The sequence below is a fragment of the Silene latifolia genome, chromosome 7 (assembly GCF_048544455.1).
Source record: "Silene latifolia isolate original U9 population chromosome 7, ASM4854445v1, whole genome shotgun sequence".
Lineage (NCBI taxonomy): Eukaryota > Viridiplantae > Streptophyta > Magnoliopsida > Caryophyllales > Caryophyllaceae > Silene > Silene latifolia.
Genome location: NC_133532.1, coordinates 70,045,531 through 70,065,411, shown reverse-complemented (window position 1 = coordinate 70,065,411; position 19,881 = coordinate 70,045,531). Strand labels below are relative to the sequence as shown.

The following is a 19,881-nucleotide window of genomic DNA, read 5'->3' as shown; positions in this document are numbered from 1 at the left end:
ATATTTTGACTTGTCCACCTCAAATTGGGATGGACTGCCCCTTGGTTATTATAATAGGAACCCCCTCATTGCCTGTATTGTTGAAAAGCAAGGACCCGTTCCTTCTCTGTAAAACAGCAAATAGCAGTATGACCGTCGTTGCTCCCACACCTCTCACATGTGACGGTTTCTCCTCTAGTAGGTAAATGAACCGTCTGAGGCTCCCCAGCAGAATGCAGCTCCAACTTATCAAACCTAGTATTCATGGCTTCCAGCTGAGCCACAACTTGCTTATCGACTGCATGAACTGTTCTAATACCATCCCTCGGGTTCCCAGACTCAGAAAAGTGGGTTGCCATCTCTTCAATAATAGCCCTTCTCTTATCATCATCGATATTCTTTTGAAATCGTCCGTTGGATGAAGCATCAAGTATGGCTCTGTGATCATCGTACATCCCATTGTAGAACTGATTGGAAAAGAACCACGGATCAAAACCATGGTGAGGAAGAGACCTCACCAACCTCTTGAACCGGAACCAAGCTTCATAGAAGGCCTCATCAGGTGCCTGCTTGAAACTAGTGATCTTGGCCCTCAGCTGATTAGTGCGCTGCGGAGGAAAATATCTCTTATAAAAAGCAAGAGCAAGGGTCTCCCAGTTAGTAACCCCTGCGGATGTACGGTCCAATTCAGTCAGCCACTCCGTGGCTGAGTCAGTCAAAGAAAAAGGAAACAGCACCTCCTTAATCTTGTCTTGAGTTACCCCATTCGTGGCGGGGATAGTAGAACAGTAGTCCGTAAAGACCTCCATATACTTCCTCGGGTCTTCACCTGCCACAACTCTAAAGAGATTTCTCTCCACCAGATTGATATAGGATGGACGGATGTCAAAAGTATTCCCATCTTCAGTCTGGAGATTGAAACCTTTAGGAATGGATGATGCTTTAGGCTCCGAATGACTTGCAATATTCGGCATCTTTAATGGTTGGTTTACAGAACTGAGATTATATTCTCATAAAGATTGATCTTCTGTAAATAGGAAATGGTACTTTGATGAACTTTTTTGGCAGTCTGGCCCAGAGGTGGCAGACTTTGTAAGTTTTAAACTTGTTCTTGTGTTTGCTCCGCCAGGGTGGCGGTTAAACTTGGGGCCGTATTTTTGGCCATATTTTGAAATGCCCCTTGTCATAGTTTGGCAAGGTTTTAGCTTACATATCGTGTGTTTGTTGTTTATCTTCCCTGTTTTTAGGAAGTTTATGCCGTGTCAGTCTGCTTGACTGATTTAGGCGAGTCTTGTCACCCTGAAAAGGATAACGTTCTGACTCAGCTAGCTGTCGTGTCAGTCTGATGGCTGATTTAGGCGTATGCTGCAATGTAAGGAGGAGTGGCCGTGTCAATCTAGGAGGCTGATTTAGACCAGCCTGGTCAGCCTGAAAAGGCTGATCCAGACCAAGCTAGCTACCGTGTCAGCCGGATGGCTGATTTAGGCGTATGCCGCAGTTTTGGACTACTTAACCTTGTTCATGACGCAAGGTTTGTTCATCTCGTTTTATGCCAGCAGGGGCGTCATTGAGGCAAGTTTATCGTCATTATAGGACCAAATGGAGACGTTCTAGTATTCTGGTAGCGCAGATATCCCTACGTTCCATGTTCGTTTTTGCATGCATGTTGGGGCCCTAATTAAGTGCGATTAGTGCGAGCTACGTCCAGGGGGTGGTATCAGGGGTAGCTGGATAAGCGTATTCAACTGTCAACCAGGCTCCCTTTCGTATGTTTCACAGTCCGCCTGGTGAGGGTGCTCCTTGTGGAGAAAATAGGTTGGGCATGTTGGACTGTCGTGTGCCTTGTCACCCCGCGTTGGCAGTTGACAGTCCTGCTAGACATCCTTTCAAAGTACCATAGATACCAGAATTCAAAGTGATGTATTTAGAGAAGCCTGAAAATAAGAAAATCTATTAAAATGATGTGAAGTACTTGTCGCCATCTCATGGGGTACCAGAGCAATTGTGGTCCCAGGACGCTGCCAGACCACACCATCCAATAGCAGTTTAAAGTTTAAAAATAACTTAAAGATACCAGAAATAAGAGTGAAACTGGTAGTATGCCTACTACCGAAATTTTATTTTATCTTTAAAAATGATTTGGCTTCTCATAGTACATTATTCTAAAGCTAAATTTTACTTATTATTAAAAGTAATATCTCTTCAGGTTAAGAATGTTCCATGGGCGTTGTATGATTTGACCGTCCATAGTCATCAGTCTGTATGCGCCATGGCCAACAACTCCTTCTACCTGGTATGGTCCTTCCCATTTGTAGGCGAATTTGCCTGCTTTTCGATTTTTGGTGTTTTGAAACACCTCTCGGAGAACCAGGTCTCCTACCTCCAGAAGCCTGACTTTCACATTCTTGTTGTAACTCCCGGCCACCGATCGTTTGTAGGCGGCCAGACGGATTTTTGCGCTTGCTCGCAGCTCGTCAATTGTGTCCGGCTTCGGTCATCTCTCGCATTGTTCGGTTCCTCGTCATATTTTCATACCTGTGAGTGGGAACTAGAACTTCGATGGAATGACCGCTTCCGCGCCAAACACCAGGCTGAAGGGTGTTTGACCTGTTGCTATCTTTGGCGTTGTTCTGTCTGACCATAACACTAGTGGCAATTCATCTGCCCACTTTCCTCCTAACTCCTGTAACGTCCTTCTCAGATTGTCCATAATGATTTTATTGTTATATTCAGCTTGTCCATTGGACTTTGGAGTCCTAGGTGCTGACTTTTTTAAGGTGATATTCCACATGGCACAGTATCCTTCGGTATCGTTGGAGATGAATTGTGAGCCATTGTCACATATGATTTCTGATGGGATACCAAATCTACAAACGATGTTTCGTTTTATGAATGAAATGACTTTCTTGTCTTTTACCTCCGTGAATGCTTCTGCCTCTATCCACTTGGAGAAGTAATCTGTCATTGCTAGCATCCAGGTTCTGTTTCTTGTGGCCCATGGTAGGGGGCCTACTATGTCCATGCCTTATGCCATGAATGGCCAAGGAGAGATGATTGGGTGCAGAGGCTCTGCTGGTTGGTGGATCATGGGTGCTGAGCGCTGGCAGGCATCACATCTTCGTGCATACCCTACTGCATCTGCTTTCATTGAAGGCCAATAATATCCCGTTCTGAGTGCTTTATTTGCCAGACTCCTGCCCCCTACATGGTTTCCACATTCGCCACTGTGGAGAGCATGTAACACAGTTTGTGATTCTTCCTTGTCCAGGCACCGTAGGTAGGGGCCTGCTAGCGATTTTCTGAATAATATATCATCAATAAGTATTAATCTGGAGGCTTTTATTCTAAAAGCTCTTACTTCCCTCTTATTATCCGGTAGCTTGTTATGGCGCAGCCAGTCTAGGTAAGGTGTGCGCCAGTCGTCTCCTGGATCGGCTTCCTGGTCGGGCGTCTGCCTGTTTGACCGAGAGCTCTCACCTTCCTCTCAGAATCGCTGATTTCCTCTTCGCTTTGTGGATCCTCCAGTTCACCCCTGTCTATTTCGTCTGCCTTCTGGATAGAAGGTTCCAGCATATGTGCTATTGGAATGCTGGATAGCTCTGTTGGCTTGAATGTTGCCCCCAGGGTTGCTAGGGCGTCTACTTCCACGTTATGATCTCTAGGGACCTGTTTAAGCTTGCAAGTTTCGAATTTTTGTTTCAACTCCTTTGCTACTTTTAGGTATGCTATCATCTTCGAATCTCTGGCTATAAATTCATCATTCACGTGGTTGACTATTAACAGGAGTCACCGGATATGAGCAGTGTCCGACCCCGACTCCGAGCTAGCTTCATTCCCAATATCAAGGCCTCGTACTCTGTTTCATTGTTGGTTGGCTTGAATTCACATCTTACGGCTTGCGCTATCAGATCTCCCTTTGGTGATCGCAGAATTAATCCTACACCTGCCCCCCTTTGGTTGGAGGCTCCGTCGATATGCATCCGCGGACTTCATCGCTTGCTTCCTTCTAAAGTGAGGATCTCGGTATCGCGCGATTCGGATGGCCGGACCAAGTCGACACGAATTCGGCCATGCTGTGATTTGATTCTTGTTCCTGTCGTATTGGATGTCGTATCCACTGAGGTGTACAGACCATTTAGCAATTCTTCATAATAGCTCAGGCCTCCTCATGATAGCTTTTACCGGGTAGTTTGTCACAACATGTATGATGTGTGACTCAAAATAGGGACGCAAATTGCGAGATGCTACTACCAATGCTAGTACTAACTTTTCAAGAGATGTGTACCTGGTCTCTGCCGGCAGCAGAGACTTACTTACGTAGTATACTGGCCTCTACTCTTTTTCTTGCTCTCTGACCAAGACAGCACTCACTGCTACTTCTGTGACACCTAGGTATAGGAATAATGGTTCTCATGGCTTTGGTTTTGACAAAGAAGGCTGGTCATTGAGATAGTGCTTCGGTCTCTCAAGGCTTGCTCGTGTTCAGCGGTCCATTGAAACTTCTGGCTTTTCCTTAGTACGTCGTAAAATATCCTGCATTTGTCTGAAGATCTTGAAATGAACCTGTTCAGGGCTGCTACCTTTCCAGCTAGTCTTTGAACATACTTCGGTTTCTCGGGTGGTTCCAGCTGTAAGACAGCTTTGATGTGTTCGATGTTGGCTTCTATTCCTCTTTGAGTTACAATATAGCCTAAGAACTCGCCAGAAGATACCCCGAAGGTGCATTTAGATGGGTTTAATTTCATCTTGTATTCCCTGAGGGTGCTGAATGTTTCTGCCAGATGACGCATATGATCTTTGGCCTTCTCTGATTTCACCACCATGTCATCAATATACACCTCCATTGTTCTTCCTATCTGCTCTTTGAACATTATGTTAACCAAACTTTGATATGTGGAGCCTGCGTTCTTTAGGCCGAACGGCATGACGTTGTAGCAATATATTCCTCTTTCGGACATAAATGTTGTCTTCTCTTGATCTGCAGGATCCATCTTGGTCTGATTGTATCCACTCCACGCATCCAGAAATGTTAACATCTTGTGTCCAGCTGTTGCATCCACCATTGCATCAATATGAGGCAGCGGGAATGGATCATTAGGACATGCTTTTTTTAGATCAGTGAAGTCCACACATACTATCCACTTCCCATTCTTTTTAAGCACCACCACTACATTAGACAACCATTATGGGTATTTCACTTATCTTATCTTCTTTGCTGCTAGCAGGCTGTCTACTTCCTGGTTGATTACCTTATTTCTCTCTGCTGCAAACTTTCTCCTTCTCTACTGGATGGGTTACACTTTGGGTCCACGCTAAGCTTATGTGTTATGATGGATGGATCTATGCCTATCATATCATCATGTGACCATGCAAAGCAATCCATGTTATCTTGTAAGAACTTGACTAACTGGTGTCGTAAGCTTCCTGTACATCCCGCTCCAATGAGCACGGTTCTCTCTGGGTGTAGCTTGTCCAGGTTAATCTGATCCAGCTCTTCTGTTGGGGGTTCGATGTATTCATCCTGGATAGGCTGCTTCTGTAATTGCTATGCGGGAGGGCTGGCAGTGCACTTGAGTGCCTTCTTATAGCAGCCTCTAGATTCCTCATAATCTCCTCTTATCGTTTCTACTCCCCATGAGGTGGGGAACTTTATGGACTGGTGATATGTTGAAGGGACTGCTTTCATCTGGTGCAGCCATGGTCTTCCTAGGATGACATTGTAAGTAGAGGGGCCATCTATAATCAGGTACCTGACTTTCTTGTTGACTCCTCCCACATAGGTGGGGATGATTATCTCCCCTAGCGAGCCGTCAATTTTCTCCGCCGAAGCCAGTAGCGGAATAGTCTTCTTCTCAGAAATCCTTCTCGCTGAATCCCATGTTCTCTATGGTTTTCAGCATGATTAAGTTGACCGAGCTTCCTGTATCTACCAAGACCTTTCTTACTGTGCAATTGGCCATCGACAAGGTGATAATAAGTGTGTCATGGTGTTCTTGTTCATCGTATGTATCTCCTTCATCAAATCTTACTGCTGGCAGGTCGCTATGAGAAATTCTACAAGAATTAGCTGGCCTGTCTCCTTTGATTTCGGTGGCATGTCTCTTGGCTGCTGAGTATCTCAGGCTGCTTAAGTCTGAGCCGCCTGTTATCACGTTTATAATTTTAGTGCATGTGGGTGGGTCTGCCGGCTTGGCAGAACCTACCTTATCCTGCTGCTTGCCCCCACGTGGTAACTGGTGGCTCAGCTTTCCTTGTTCGTACAGGCGCTTGATCTCTCTCCTCAATGTGTAGCAATCCTCAGCGTTGTGTCCGATATCACGATGGAACTCACACTTCTTCTTGCTATCCTTTCTCCAAGCTTGCTCTCCTACTGGTGGGTTGGACCACCTGACCCCATCTCCCATCTCTCTGAGTGCCTTCAAGATTCCTCCGATACCTGTAGTGAATCCATATTCTGCCAGGGTGGGGAGTAGCTGGTTTTCCTCGATTCTGTTGACTCCCCTCCTGTATGGCATGTATCTCTCGTCCTTCCTGTTGTTGGTTTGCTTTCTTCCCGATTTCTCCACTACCAAGTACTAGAAATACTCGGTGTGCTCTGTGCGGCTCGCTAGGATATCTTCCTCCCGGTCGATCGCGAGTCGCCTTTTCCCGCATCGCCAAACTATGGCGGGGATGCATAGTCACCGCTTGTATAGGTCGGAGTCGTGGTGGAGGCCTCTTCAAGGCTTCTACTTTGTTGAGATATCACATTCTCGCACTGCTACCTTCTCATTGTTAAATCTGGTATTGTATTCTCCAATGCTCTCTCCCCCCTGGACGATTCTAATGGGTCTCCCGCATGCTTCGTGGCTTTCTGCTTTGCGAATGTTGAGTAAATGTTCACCAATTCGACGAATGTAGATATCGACCTGTTGGGCAGGCTTACAAACCATCGAAGTCCGGGTCTGTTAAGGTGGACGCGAATCCTTTGCACATGCGAGGCCTCCTTAACTTGTCCTATAGCCGTTATTACCATCATTTTTTTTTTCATATACTTTGGTGATATGATCAAAGGGGTCTCTTTGTGCCAAAATAGAGGCATATTTGGGTTTGTGAATCCCTTTGGCATAGCTGTGATGGATATGGTGTCCACGAATGGTGAGTCGGCATAACTGTCTAGAGCTGCTTTCTCGAGTGGGGGTGGTAGCCCTAGAACCCTGCTCAGCATCTCCTTTAGTTCCAAGTACTGTTGATTAGTTATATTGGCTGAATCTAGGGTCCGCCTGTCAGCTGTCTGCATAATTCCTCCTGATCCGGGCTCTTGAAGATTCTGATAAGTTCCGCCGCCGAGGGGTTGTGGCAACGATTGTCCCCTCGCGCGCTTCACTTGCTTTGGTTTGACTCGAATCTGCTACAGTGTGTCGATCGATTCTTTGCATGATCGCCGACGGGGAGGCCACCTGTTTGTATCCCTACGCAGCTAGCTGGCTGCCAGCTATCTGGTGTGAGGTATCCTAACCCTCGTGGGTTATCCTTCCATCTGATAGTGTCGTAGCCAAATCCAATCTTGTAATTATTTCAGCTGGTATTTGCCTGCTGCCTGCTGCTCCTTGTGTCAGATATACCAAGGGAAATCTTCCTTCACCTGTCATGTTTGCTGGAGTGCGGGATTGCTGCTTCAAGAGATCAATTTATGCCCAGAGCTCTCTGTCTCTCCTTCTTACCTCAGCATCTGCTCTCCTTTGGTCTTCTCTCATGTTTTCCATAGCTTTCTGAAGATTTTCCATGCCGGCGAGCAGGATCTGCGTGGGACTGGGCGGCGGAGTGACGCCTAAGCTTGACGTTCCTTTGTCTGATCTGATCTGAGTTGAGACAGCAGGGGTCCTGGGAGGTAGAGAGGCTTTTGTTGTCGGTATGATTCTTGAGGTATGTCCGGGAGCCTGTGTGGCCACTGTCGATGTTGGACTTTGGGTAGACGGTGGTGGTGGCGATGGTTGCCTGCTCCCTGACATGGCTTCAGATACTTGCTTTTCCATTGTATATCTAGAATATCAACGATTGACGACCACAAGGCCCCACGGTGGGCGCCAAACTGTTTAGGTATTTTTACCCAAATCGATTAATTAGGGTCAATGTAGTCTATATTCGTTGGTCGATTGTATGATGATTCGTATGTTAATAAGTAAATAGGAAAATAAAGTGCGTAAAGTAAATTGACACGCAAGATTTTGGTGACGCGGAAAACGCGATGTGGGAACAACTGCGGGAGGGACGGTACCCTGCCAAATATTGCACTATATGAATTGGAGGATGATTACAATTATGGCACGAAGCTAATCCTGCTGGCTCTAGGCGTCAGCCTGCAAGATCCAGAATGAGCGTATATTATTTGCCGAGATGTGATCTTGAATATTGTTGTATGAATGAATACGGATGTGTGTTGAATGTCCTTCTTGATTTGCTTCCTTGGCTATTTATAGTGTAAGAACCCTAGACGTGTCATACCTCGAATATGGAAAGGGAGTATTATTTCCATAAGGACTTCTTTCCAAACCCGAACACTTTTACCAATTCTCCCCAATCTCCCTTACTTCTCCCTAACTTCTCCCCGACTTCTCCCTAACACTCCTTTCCTTAACGCGGGCACCTTCTATGACGGGCTCTTGATCCTTCTTAAGCCCATCTCCCCTTTTCGTGACCGCGGGCTCCCTTCCTCCTTACGTCTTCTTTCATAATCTTTAACTTATCCAATGGGCCTTCTTTATTGTGCTATTTTTAGCCCAAACAGTAGCCAATCCGGGGGCAAAATGCAATATAAACAATACGAAAGTACATAGAAATAAGTGCTAAAATAGGCTAAAAAGATTATACAAAATGCACGTATCATGTCATTTATTTCGATCGAGTACTGCTGCTTTGACTAGAGTCCTGCGAGGTTATTACGGGGCTGTTTATGACCTCCCATGTTGCTGGCTGGTTTAAGGAGGTCGTTAATTCGCGATATCTTCTAAGTTTTCCGAGGCTACCCTCTTCTTCCTCTTCAGTTTTCGTTTCCTTTCCCTATTTTTGGTACATTGAGGGCATTGTACGGGTTGGTTTGGGGAGGGTATGCATCCATACCTGTGTCTGCATAATGTTTTATTGTAATTAAGTTTGCACGTTTAATTTTGCATGCATTGTTGTTTTTAATCTTACATTCAAAAATCGCAAAAATTAAAAATTTATAAAAATTCAAAAAATATCACGTTTATTTTTGCATTTAGGTTGAGTCGGAACGTGTTGGGCCTGGAAATCCGCGGATATCCCTGATTAATATCTTGCCTTGGCCTGACTGTCAGGGTGTCAGGATGTCAAGCTACCAGGACACATGAAGATAGGCGCCAGGCCATGGAGAGGACAACGGTGAAAATATCAGGACGATATTAAACCAGGAAATCATATTATAAGAAGAATACACGCGCATCATTAATTAAGAAGATTCTACAATTAAGGCAGCAATTAAGGACGTAATAATGGGTATTATTGGGGGTAATTATGGCAGAATATTTGGCATTAATGGTGAGACTAATCAGCCGTTCAGCATATCATTATATAGGAAGCATAAGGAAATCATTTGAAGACAGAAGACATACACAAGACAAATTCAAGCATACAATATTCTCTCGCAACTTATAAGCTAATTACGTTCCATTGTGCTAAATAATCAATATAATAGTGAAACCCTCTCCTGCCTTGGTGCCCGTGGTTTTTTCCCATTTAAGGGTTTTCCACGTACAAAATTCTTTGTCTTATTGTTATTCTTTTATCGTACTTTACTTTCTTGCATTATACCCTCTCAATCTAAGTCACACATAAATTAGAGCTAGTTAACCCTGCCTAAATCTATCCCCAACCTCATTTCGCCTTGCGCAAAATCCACACAAAACAATTGGCGCCCACCGTGGGGCATCTAGCTCTTTAAATCTTTTTTCCTCATCCTACAAAATCCAAATATCCTACAAAAATGGCCCAGCCTACCGTTGAAGAACAATTGAATGCAGCCCTCCAACAAATAGCTGAGTTGGAAAGCTTGAAAGAAAAAGCCCAAACTGAGGCTGAAATCCTACAATTAAGAGAATCTGAGTCAGCTCTGAAAAAAAAATTGGAAAAACCCCAAGGAGCAGGCTCTAGATTTCAGCCAGGAACACCATTTGCATCAATTATCAAAACATTGATTTTTCCAGTTTTGGGAGTCCAAGTGGTTATAAATTCGTCAATACCGATGACGATGGTGAGCCAAAAAATGACAATGAAAAATATGATGAATCTGCAGCAGCCATCATGATGGCAGTGGTCCAGAAAATCAAAAAGCTAAATGAAAAATTCGACAAGATATCTGGAGTACCTGCCAGTTAAGAAGAAGTTGCCCCTGACAGCTATGCTGATTCGCCTTTCATAGACGAAATAGCAAAGGTGGACTTTCCCAAAAAGTTTGGGGTCCCGTCTATGAAAATCTATGATGGAACTACGGATCCACAAAATCATGTGGAACTCTACAAACAGAAAATATTAGCAACATCCATTCCCAGTTAGTTCAGACAAGTTTGCATGTGTAAAGGATTTGGAACAACCCTGACCGGACCTGCTTTACAGTGGTACATCAACCTGCCAACTGGGAGCATCCATTCTTTTGCCAACCTGATCAACAACTTCAACCAGCAGTTTGCGAGTAGTAGGGAGTTGGAGAAGCGATCCAGTGATCTTTATAGGATTACACAAAAGCCTGATGAAACTCTCAGGACATTCCTCGCAAGATTAAACAAAGAGAAAGTATCTATTCCCAGGTGTGACGTTGGAACATCAGTGAAGGCATTCAGGCAGAGGTTGCTACCTCATAGTGACTTGTACAATGAGCTCACTAAGTATCCCTGTGATGCGAAATCCGTTTCGTGTTCACAAATTAAGATGTGGTCGTTGGGTCACGGTCGAATCAAAACACAATTTATAGCTTCACAAACAACTCTACAATTAGTAAAGAGGCAAGTAAAGGTCGGATCCCAAGGGACGGGTATTGAAATGAGATTTTTATTGCAACTAGTGATGTCTAAGGGGTGTCACAAATTGGGTTGATGTAGAAGGTCACTAAAATAAAATAGCAAAGAAAATAAATAAGCAAGATGAATTAAAGGGGTGTAAACAATTGATTAAAGGCACTAGGGTGTCATGGGATCATAGGGGAATCATGGGATATGATCATACAAACATGTTCTCAAATTATAAGCAAGCAATTATTGTTGTGATGGATTGAGTTGGGTTATATCTTACAATCCTAGGAAAGTTTGGGTCCCGGAGCCGAATCGATTAGATTGTACAACACCTACAAGTCGACTTAATCTTCCCTACTCAACAACATGCATGGTCTAATGAGACTCGAGTTGGATTATGTCTTACAAGTCTCATTGAAAAGATAGAAGATGATAGTAAATGCAAGGATTCATAGGCTTAGCATTTCATCAAATATAGCATGTGCATGAGTTGAGATCAAAACAAGCAAGCAAATAAAACATGAAAGCATATTAATTTAAGCATGAATCATTCCCCATGTTGGTTTCCCCTAATCACCCATTAACCCTAGCTAAGAGACTACTCACTCATTATCATGTTGATCATGCTAGCAAGGTTGTCAATCATACCAACAATATGAAACATGATGAATAAATGAAAGTAATTAACAATAATTAAAAAGGGATTAAGAGATTATACCTACTAATGATTCCAATAATAAAGCAAAGATAAAAGAAGTACTTGAATGCTTGATTGAGAGGTTGTCAATCTCCCAACAATAACCCAAATAATCTTCAATTACCCAAAATAAAGGATGAACAAAAGAGAGATTAAGGAAATAAAACTTGGATTAAAACTTGATTAATACTTGATTACAATATTAAAGAGAGATTTGATTGATATTAACTACACTAATTATTGATAAGAAGAACATGCTCCTCTAATTAGACTAATGGGGTATTTATAGTGGAAATTAGGGAGGATGCATTAGGGTTAACTAAGGGCTAAACTAGTAATTACACTTTTTAGATTGAGCAAGGAGGAGCCGGTATTTTTCGAGAGAAGGGCTTCTTTCTTTGTAGCTTGGAGAAGACAATCCGTGCTGTGCTGGAATCCGGGCGGAATAAGGTCGAGACGGGCGGAATCTGGCGTTGGAATCCGAGCGGATTCAAGGGAATCCGGTCGGATTGTGGAGGTGGAATCCGAGCGGATTCAAACAAAGCCGCACGGATTGTGCAAACTGCGGAGACGGACGGATTGGTGACAATCCGCTCGGATTGTCACTCAAAGAACATATCTTCTTCTTTTTTTCTTCCCTTTTCTTCATAAATTACTTGGGGATTTCCTTGGGGACTCAAGGATCCTTTCTCAACATTGCTCTTCTACTATAATATGTACAAAGGCCTTCTAATCTTGTCTCTCCTTGATGCTTGGTCATTGAATTCGATCAATTTAGTCTCGTTTTGCCATGAAAATGCAAGATTCTTACTCCTTTCCTACCAAGGGATCAAAATCTCAAAGAATATGCAAAACAAAGAACTAAAGACAATAAATGACCCAAATATGCACTAAAAAGCATGGGAACAAGGCTAATTCGGGGCTAAATATGCGCTAATTATGGTCACATCAAATATCCCCAAACCGAACCTTTGCTCATCCCGAGTAAAGAGGTGACAAAGACTAGGACCAATACTAACCTATCCTAATAATATAGCCGATATGAGACAATTAGCGGGTCTCACTCCGCCCCTTCAACTCACAACAAGACAACCATGAGGTAGGATGCCTTCTTGCAAGGCAAGGTGGGTCTTGCCAAAATGGCGACACATCCAAACATTAAGCACATAAAATCACATAATGGATGCATCTACAAAAAGAATAGCCACTTCCTCATCAAGTGGCGGAGACACTAAAGAGGAACAAATTTAAGAGCATGTAATCCTTCACAAATACTAGTTCAACAAATTACTAAGTCTAAGAGGATGGCACTAAATCACCTCCAAATGGTGTTAAACTAGACTACTTTTGTCCTCAATTTCCAAATGTTTTCGTCAAGAGCGATCGGATGGTGGTGGAATGATGATCCCTATGATGCTAGTCGCATATGACATGACAAGTCTCGAATTCTCTACAAAAGTAAAGGTCATGGATCGTCCCAAACTCGACCAAGTGGCTTGACAAAAGGCTTTTTGAGAATGAAATGCTCAAATCTTTATTCACAATGGGTGGATATGACTAGTATTCAAAATTGTCCTCATTTCACTTTCACATTTCAAAAATTTAAGATGGGGTTTGTCCCTTCCGGGCTAGTGTCCTTTGCTTTCGCCAATCGCTTATTAGGCAATCGGTTAACCTCTAGACAATAGCTTTTCGGGGTGATAGTCACTCTGTCTCTGGGCGGCCGAATTCACAACCGTATGGGGGCCCAATTCAATGGATCCCGCACCAAAGCACATCGAAGTGGTACGCCTCCATCAAAACAACTTAAATTTCTCAACTTTCAACAATTCATAACATTTGAGGTTTCCTTGGCATTACATTACTTCCACATGACAAAATTTCTTTGAAATGAGCACTTCAAGCTTATTGATAGAAAAATATTTTTGGGTTGCCTTACCACAAGGTCAAACAAGGTCACCTAGACAAGTTAACCAAGTCCACATCGCATCACTGGGTTGGATAGGTAACTCACATGCAAACCCTTGACTAGGCTTTGGGTCATGGGTCAAAAGACACTAGTATGACACTATCTAGGGTGTTTTACAACCATTCTAGTAGGCAAAGTCTTAAGTTGAACAAGTATTTGTAATGGCTTAGTTGCTCTTGTCAAAGTTCCTAAATAGGCATTTTTCAAAATATTTCTAACATGCAACTTCATGCCATGATGCAACTAATATAAACATCCTAATGCAAGTGATTCTATCAACTAATATGACATATAAACTAAATGCAAGTCCTAAGTTCACATTATTATACCGCATCAATCAAAATAAAGCCACATAGTCATTAACATAAAGAGGAAAATGGAGATTGGAAAGATCATACCATGCGGTCTTCAATATCCTCATGTCTCGGATGTGGCGTAGTCAATCAATGTGAACAAGGATAGAACAAACACAATATATACAAGACAATATATACAAGACTACAAAAGGAAATAAACATGTTTTTGGGTTTTCAATTTTCAAATTTTTATGATTTTTGAGATTTTTCAATTTTTTTGGATTTTTGAATAAGAGTTAAATGTTAGAATTCCCATCCCCACACTAATATGGGCATTGTCCTCAATGGCCAAAATGATGGAAATTATGCAAAGATGATGCATGATTTCTATACTAAATGCAATCTATACTAAGCTACACTACATGATGCATGGTTTTTGTTATGACGGAGAGGATAATTTATATTACCTCCCGTTGTGTATGCATTAACTTCCCCAAACCGAGTGAGACACTATTGCTAATGTCCAAGGATGGGTGTAGTTCATGCACACAGTATGATATGCATGAAACTAATTTGTCATTTTGGATTTTGAAAATGGGAACAATAAAATGAGAACACCTCAATGGTACCGAGGTGTGAGTCCTCTAATGCTAGGACTACTCCAACAATGATCAAAATTAAATAAAATACAAAGAGAGAAATAGACAAACCATGAGAGGGTAGGAGTCTCCAAGGCTTGCTAATCTTCCATCATGCTATCACCATCACGTTCCTCATTAGAAGTGGCCAAATTGCCACTTCCCTTGTCATTTGCTTCTTCACTTTCTTCCTCATCTTGCTCATCATCATCTTCACCATCCTTTTCTCCTTCACTTGCTTCTTCCTCAATGTTATCATCAACTTCTTCATCATTACCGACAACCTCATTGTCACCCAAAACGACCCTAGATGCACCCGGAAATAGGACTTCTCTATCCGCCCAACTAGGCAAAGGACAAGATGGATCAAGTAGTCCTTGCCTAGCTACGTGTAGGAGGGGTGGATATTGAGCCAAGTAGGCATTTTTCCGATCTTCAAAGGCTTGCTTGTGCATTGCTTGCATGAGAAGAGTCACATAATCTTTTCTAGCTTCAACTCCTTCCTATTGAACTCTTCATATTCAAATGGGTAAGGTGGTATGACAATGGAAGAGGAGGGCATTTCAAGATCACCCTTTTGTTGTTGAATAATATACTCGGCCTCTTTAGAAAGGGGAAGTAGATAATTGGTCCGGTGGACGCTTAGACGACAAATCTTTGAAGGCAAGGTGAACGATCTAGCTTCACTAGTGAGCCATCCATACTTAGTGTCAAGGGGGTTATGGGCAACCCATTTGAACTTGTGTATCATAGTATGCATATCAACAAGATGGCCACCCTCCTTTGCTTTGTACTTGTTATCCTTATTGAAGTTAGGATCAAAGTGCTTAGCTAGGATAGTGACTAGGCCGCCATTGACAATAACGGTTGTGCCCTTCTTCCCACAATCAATGTTGAGCCATCTATCTACCAAGAGCCTCAAAGAATTGTAAGGCTTGGTGTGTACTCTTCCAATGTTCAAAGCCGATTCAAGGAGAATAAAATCAAATTTGGTGAAATGATTGGTATCTTTCCTTGCAATTATGGTGTTTCCCACGACCTTGTGCCATACTCTTATGCCCGGATGGTGGACCAAAAGAGCACGACTCGCATGAAAATCCTCAAATTTCTTCCCGGAGATTGCCTCCCAAAGAGGTTCGGGGTCATACTTTCCATAATTCTTAAAATAACGCGGTTCATCACTAAGACCCAAAATTTCACTCAATTCCCTAAAGGTAATGCGTCTACTAACATTAGCTAGACGAAACTCGAGATTCTCCCTATTATCAACTTTGGTGACTTTCAAGGAACTCAAAAATTCCAAGGTAAGCGAGAGGTATGTCAATTCCTTTGTTTCAAACAATTTCTTCAACCCCATGGCATTGAAAAAGGCTCTAGTTTGCTCAAGAACACCCAATTTTTCTAAGGTATCTTCACATATAAATTTGGTGGATTGTAATGACTTCATAGAAAACTTGACAAAGGTATTTCTATGGGTATCGGAAATAAAAGTTACCTCCGGATAATGCAAAAGTTGATCAATTTCCGGAGTAGAAGGTGTTGTTGCTCCCATAGAAGGTTGTTGTTGTTGTTGCACTTCCAAGTTTGGTGTGGCTACCACCATAGCCAATGCTTTCTTTGGTTGAAGAGCCTTTTGCCTTTGTGAGAGTGCCTTAGCCTTTGGTGCCTTTGTTGCCTTTGTTGCTCCCTTAGTCCTTGCCATTGATGAACTAACCAAGAAAAGAATGAAAAATCTTCAATTTGTAGTATACCGAAATCAATTTGAAGGTGAAAGGCTTTGCCTTTATGAAATCAAAAATCGACTCAAAGGTTGAAGATTTTGTGCTTGGTTTTGATTTTTATTGAAGAAGGGGTGATTGATTTGTTGTTGGAAGGATGATTTGATTTGTTTTTGGTGAATGTTGTAGAGGGTTTTTGTTTTTGTGATGCAGAGGATGAGGGTTTTGATGTTGTGGGTAGTGTTTATGAATGAATGAATGAATGAAGGTGGGAGGGGTTTTAAAGAGACCGAAATTTTTGAATCTGCAGGGGCAACCCGTGCGGATTCTGCCCAATCCGTGCGGATTCTGCTCTTTCTGGGCTTTACAAAACTCGCCTAAAGATGGGCGGATTCTGATGAAGACGCTCGGATTTGCTTGACATGGGACGGGCGGATTTGCTTGAAGACGGACGGATTTCAGTCTAGAAAATTTTGCTTGTTTTCCTCAACTGCAAAGACGGACGTCTTTCTTTCAAGACGGGCGGATTCTTCAAGACGGGCGGATTCTTCCTCGGGACGCCCGGATTCAGTCACAGTCAAGAAATTTTCAAAATTCAGCTCAGTTCAGGACGGGCGTCTTTTCTGCAATACGCTCGGATTACTGATGACGGGCGGATTCTGTGGAATCCGCTCGGATTCTTCCCTTGTGTACACGGATTCAGTTCCACCCGTGCACAATGCATTTCCCTTACCATTCTCCCATTCTTTCTTCAAGTCTTGTGTTCTTCATTGTGGGGGCACTACTAGGCATGGATAGCCTAGGCAATTGTCATCCCCACACTAATCTAAAAGCACTACACATCAATTGAAATTGTTAGTCCCTCCCTCACTTCTCTCAAACATGACAATTATTTTGATCAAAGTAAATAAAAATCCAAAGATGACAAAAAGTGCAATACAAGAATTGAAATGTAAGTTAGGGGGTTAGAAATATTTACAAGTGGTGGTTTAGGGAGGACTCCACCAAACTCTCATTCTTGATGAGATGTCAAGGGGCCATGTCCAAGGTGTTGTTGATGTTGCTCAACACCTTGAAGAAGTAATCGAAGGCTTGTTCATTATCATGGTAGAGGTCTTCAATAGACCTTGGCCTTTGTTGTTGGTCTTGATCGACGGCATTACCAATGTAGGGATTAAAAATCCCTTCAAATTCGTCGTCCCAAAGACCACAAACTTCATTAAGTTGATCATTGAAAATCTCTTGCTTAGATGGAGACAACTCTCCCAATTTCTTCTCTTGGCCAATGAGGCCATCCTCTTCTTCCTTGATTGATTTTGATGAGCTTTGCAAGCTCTCCTTGTCACAATTCACTTGCTCTTTGAATGGAGCATCTTCAATTTTCTTCTTCCATTGGAGTTCCGATTTCTTCCTTTTATCCTTTCGGTTATAATGATCACTCATGAAACATGGTTCATGCAAACGAGGAGCTCTCATAGTCTCGTCAAGATTAAAAGTTATGCTTTCATCTCCCACTTCTAGAGTGAGCTCACCATGTTTCACATCAATCACCGCACCCGCGGTGTGTAGGAAAGGTCTTCCTAGGATGATTGGAATGTTGGAATCTTCCTCCATATCAACAATGACAAAGTCTACCGGGATGAAAAACTTCCCAATTCGCACGGGGACATCTTCCCATATCCCTAATGGTGTCTTCGTCGATCTATCGGCCATTTGGAGTGTGATGTTGGTGCATTTAAGCTCTCCCATCCCCAACCTTTTACTCACCGAGTACGGCATGACACTCACACTAGCCCCTAGATCACATAAGGCTTTGTTGATCGTTGTGTCGCCAATGGTACACGGTATTGAAAAGCTTCCCGGATCCTTTAACTTTGGATGTGAACTCCCTTGAAGTATTGCACTACTCACCTTAGTGAAGGCGATAGTCTCAAGCTTCCGGATCGACTTCTTCTTTGTGAGGATATCTTTCATGTATTTCGCATAGGCCGGCACGTGATTGATTAATTCCGTGAAAGGAATTGAGACTTCCAAATTCTTCACAATTTCCATGAACTTTCCAAGTTGATCATCAAATTTGGGCTTGGCTTGACGACTTGGAAAAGGGAGTCTAATCACAATGGGCTCCTTCTCCTCGGCCTTGTCTTAATTTTTCTTTGAACTTTCTTCTTTTGATGATTCTCCATCTTAGGAGTTTTGCACAATTTCTTTCTTTTCACTAGCTTCCACAACTTGATCCTCAACTTGCTTCTTTGGTGCTTCATACCTTGTACCACTTCTCAAGTGAATGGCAATAACCGTTTCATGTCTAGGGGGATTACTTTGAGGTCGTAATTGCCCCTTTTGACTTTGTGAGCTTGAAGATGCTAGTTGAGTCAATTGTGTTTCCAACATCTTGGTGTGAGCTAGAATGTTGTTGATGGTGGTTTCCTTTGCTTGGCTATCTTTTTGCATTTGAGTGAAAAATTCTTGTTGATTCTTTTGCATTTGGAGGACCGCTTTTTGGACATCAAAACCTTGGTCATTTTGGTGATTGTATGGATTTTGATTTTGGTAACCTTGGTTTTGATTGTAAAAGGGTCTTTGATTTTGGTTTCTCATGGGTGGTGGAGTGTATGTTGTTTGAGGGTTTTGAACATTTTGGCTTTTGTATGAGAGATTTGGATGGAATTTGGCGTTTTCATTGTAAAAGTTGGAATAAAGGGTACCACTCTTGTATGCTTGGAAAGCATTCACTTGTTCATTTGTTCCCCTACATTCACCTTGGTCATGTCCCAAAGTTCCACAATTCTCACATATCCCACTTGGGATTGATGAGGATGCCGTCATGGCATTAACATGATGCTTTGATGATTTTGAGTTTTCCTCAAGTCTAGCCATAGCTTGTTCAAACTTCAAGTTGATTGTGTCAATGTGAGCACTAAGTTGAGCACCCAATTGAGTAACGGAGTCCACTTCATGCTTTCCTCCTCTAGTAGCCTTGCGAGGTCTACTATATTGTGAGTTATGGACCGCCATTTCCTCAATCTTGTTCCATGTTTGATTGTCATCAACTTCGGTGAACATTCCATTTGATCCCATATTGAGAATGTTCCTAGAATCTTCATATAAACCTTTCCAAAATTGTTGTACCAAAAACCATTCGCTATGTCCATGGTGAGGACATGAGCGACAAATTCCCTTAAACCGCTCCCAAGCTTCATACAAAGATCTTAGCATGTTAGTCTTTTCCGGTGGGTAGAATTTTTTGTAGAAAGCTAGAGCCAACTTCTTCCAAGAATCTATTCCAAGGGTGGCCTTATCAAGGCCCTTCAACCATTGCTTCGCGGTGCCGATTAAGGAAAAAGGAAATAAGACCCATCTAATTTGGTCTTGAGTCACGCCCGTTTGAGAGATTGCATCACAATAGTCGCAAAAGGTTTCCATATGAGAATGAGGGTCCTCACTAGGCATCCCCCCAAATTGGCTCCTCTCAACTAATTGGATGAAGGCGGACTTGGCAATAAAATTTCCGGTTAGATGTTGCGGTGTAGGAGTACCATTTGGTAGATTCTCCTCGGTGGGTACGGAGTGTGACGAGA

The 19,881-nt window shown here is 42.7% G+C and overlaps 1 non-coding gene and 1 pseudogene across 1 annotated transcript; both read left to right on the top strand.

Moving 5' to 3' along the window:
• The first annotated feature begins 471 nt into the window (after window positions 1-471).
• On the top strand, window positions 472-577 carry LOC141593349 (small nucleolar RNA R71). Its single transcript, XR_012521438.1, has one exon. It is a non-coding gene; the product is annotated as a small nucleolar RNA R71 (small nucleolar RNA).
• An 18,870-nt stretch (window positions 578-19,447) lies between these two features.
• Window positions 19,448-19,583, top strand: LOC141593388 (small nucleolar RNA R71; annotated as a pseudogene).
• The last annotated feature ends 298 nt before the right edge of the window (window positions 19,584-19,881 follow it).